We start from the raw sequence: 3,765 nt of genomic DNA on the forward strand, positions 1-3,765 counted from the left end.
TTATTGCTACTGAATCAGAAATGACTTGGCGCACTGGTAAGGCAAATTTGATTGGTAGATCTACTTCGCAAACTTCCATGGACATAGGTAATGGCAACGGTAGTACAAAAAGGATTTCTTCACCTAAGGGAAATAAATATGCCATGGTTAAAAAGTTTGATCATAAGAGAAAGGCAAATTCTGAGATTGTCCCATGTGTTGTTCCAAAAGAGTCTGTTTGTTTCTATTGCCAAGCGAAAGGGCATTGGTTGCGAAGCTACCGTATCTACCTGAGGGATTGCAAGGATGGGAGAGTCATGATGTATGACTCTACTTCAGGTAAGTCCACTATCTAACTCTATTAAGTTCCTATTTGTAGATTCTTAATACAGGATCTGATAAGATTGAATTTTGATGTTTTGTAGGATCCAAGAAAAGAAAGGAAGCTTAAAGAAGAGTGAGCTGAGTCTGATCGCGAAGAAATGAATTTCAATCGCATGGTTTGATGATCAGATTATTTGAGCTGCTGCTTAGGAGTTGTGATAGATTGCTTAGGAATATTTAGTGACATAGTTTTCATTTGTAATTGTGTTGTAAGGACAAATTTTTCCGCACTTTTATAAATAAAGAAAAAGTTTTTTTATTTTAACTTATTTTATATTTCCTTGCAATGGCATTTGCGAAAATTGATGTTTGTATGTTTCTATTGTTAGCAAAACTGAAAATGGATGTGATTCTTAGTTTTGTTATTTGTGGTAGTGTCAGAAATTTACCAAATAAGGAAAGATTCTCATCACCCAAGCTTCAATTGGACAGAAACTTGGAATCATGTAACTTGTATTGTATGATGAATGAGAGTTTTCATCTTTGGGAAATTAAGACTAATTCCTTATTCACATGAAGATGTGAGTCAAGTGAAGGACTAAGGGATCTAGTACGAATTAATGTGAACTGGTCAAATCCACCACAAATAACGATAAGGCTATTCATCATGTTTTACTAAAAGTTTAATAAATATGATTATGCTTACAAGATTAAGTGTAATTCTGAATCATTGAAAAAGTTTCAATGTATAGCAGATCGAATAAGAAGAATCAACAAGGTAGAAAGATAAAAGTTTCTCCAATCTGAAAGGAAAGGAGAATACTTAAGTATCGTGTTTTATGATTATCTTAGTTATTATGAAACCATGTCACAATTGATCCTCTAAGGACACCTTGGTGCATTTATATCACCAAGAAGAGGTATCGGGAATTTTTGAAATGGTTAAATCAAAAAGGTGAATCATACTTCGTTCCAAAATCAAGTCTTAGAGTATTACTCCAAGATTATTACTTGGGTGACATAATCTTAAGAAAGGTTGAATAACACTCATCAAATGTAGAGTACAAAAGTTTCTTGCTCTTGTACATTTGAAATTGGTAAGTTGTGATGTCTTGGATAAGATAAAGACCAACTAATACCAATTGTGTGTAGTGTTTGTCTTGATAAAAACCCACACTAACTCATGAATATTTGTTTGTCAAGGAATGTTTCTTGAAAAGAGAATCTTATATGTCAAGAGGTCAGTGGGATTCTTAAAGATCTTGAAAAGTTTCAAGAACTAATCAAGAATAAACCTATAGTTAATCACTAGCACACGACTTTAGGTTTGTAACCTATCATGTTGACATATTCTTGTTTCTGTGCCATTCTAGTTTTAAGTTAACTGTGCATATGAGTTCTATGAGTTCTCATTTGAATGAATAGAGGCAAAGCACCTTGATCAATGAAAGTACATTGATCAGTAAAGGTGAGCTGCTGAACAACTTGGAAGAACTGGTAAGCCATTGTGCTACTAGATGGCAATAAATTAAGATTGAACAAGTTCAGTCCATATGAGTTCGGATTTGTCACAAACATTGTCTTATGATTATGGTTATGACAAATTCACATGGATAGGAACACATACACCATAAAATCTAAGTGATAAGGTTTCTCTCGATTTCATGAAAATGATTGTGAGGAAATGATTTCACTAGGAAGATTTTAAGGAGATAGAAATATGAACTTTGGAAAGGAAGTCAATAAGTATTGATTTCTGGAATTCCAGCTTTTTTCTGAGTACATGTCAAAGCTAGTGGGAGCATAAGTGTTATGCTAATAAGGATGTAATTATTATGATAGTAGGAGCACAATTATTACGTTAAGTGTTGCGAATTAGCAATATTAGTTATAGAAAACAAATGCTTCAATTCACAATGTTGTAGAGGATGAAAAGTTGTTTTGCTATACTTAAGGGAGAGGAACTTAGACTTCATTTCTAATCTAAAAGCCTAGATCGAGAAATTTTAATCAAATTTAGTCAAAGGACATATATGGATGCTTTGTTGAAAAGGTTCAACATAAGAGAATTCTATATATGGCAATATTATACCAAGAGACTAGTAAAATATCATGTCTTTATGTAAGACATTATGAATCATATCCCATACGCTTCGGGTATAGGATCGATTACATATGCTATAATATTCACGTGTTTTGATTTTCCAAATGCCTAGTGCATTAAGAGGGAAAAAGGACCAGAACTGAATATGACTAAAGTAAGTTAAACAACTATCAAGGACGATCTAAGGTTCGCCAAGGATTGGTCACTTGTGGGCAGTTGGAATTATAGTAATGAATGGACCATATTGACATTATTATCCTAGATAGGATTCTATTAGGAATGAGTTGTAATATGGCAAATATGGAAATGTTTCCATAATGGGAGTTGGATATTAAGAATCTATGTGTAGATTACAAACTATTATGCAAGAAGGATGTTCAAAGGAATGTACTTTGAATGTGAGACTTCATGTCTATAGAGTTGTCTTGTAACAATCTCCGATAGAGCACTTTGTAATTTTATTGGCAAAGTCTTGGTGACTTTGGTACTATGACATTACAAAAGCATCATTGCATAAAATGTTAGAATCTAGCATATTCTCATAGTGGCAAGAATTTGGTATTCTTACACTTATGATAGGGATTTAGGAATTGTGAAATGAGCATTATTGGAAATGTGTTCAATTGATCTATTTCATAAATAAAGGACCATAGATAAACATAGTGTGCATGTTTGGAGCATGGGATGACTATTGTTTTAATTCAAGTATTAAGTTGATTAACCGAAACATTATACATGAATAATGTGTAATCAATATGGTGATTAAATAATAAGTGTTTATTTATACTCAAAAGCTTGAGACCATAATGGATTCGATTATTCTTGTGTTTCACTTCTCATGTTTTGACTTTCCGAATAACTAGGTTATTCAAACATCCACAGTCAATCATACTTTGGAAGTAGGTAATGAGGTAAGACTATCATGAATCCGACTGTAGATTGTCTAAAGCGTTTAGACATAGCAAAAGTCTATTGTAGTATTCATGAGTGCTCCTAAAATATTATTTGAGTATTGGATTAAACCCACGCTCACGTGAATCACTTCATGGATTTTATCACGAGTGATTGTGAGACGATAATATCTTATATTCTTGAAACGGAGAGATATGAGTTGTTTTTTGCGAGTCGGTTCCACATTGATAATACGTAAACGCATCAGTAACTTGATGTTATAAAATGTATTGTTGTGTGTGATTGATGAGTAAATAGTACAAGCATATGAGTCAGAGTTTATCCGTTCCTTTTACCCAAGGTGGGATAAAAACGCTATCTGTGGGCCCCTCGATGATTTAGTGATGACACCTTAAGCGATTGGCCAAGCCTGGACTAAGTTGATGTGTTCAACTGAAGTCTATTGT

Source organism: Lactuca virosa, chromosome 2, assembly GCF_052849685.1.
Source record: "Lactuca virosa cultivar CGN04683 chromosome 2, Lactuca_virosa_CGN04683_v6, whole genome shotgun sequence".
NCBI lineage: Eukaryota > Viridiplantae > Streptophyta > Magnoliopsida > Asterales > Asteraceae > Lactuca > Lactuca virosa.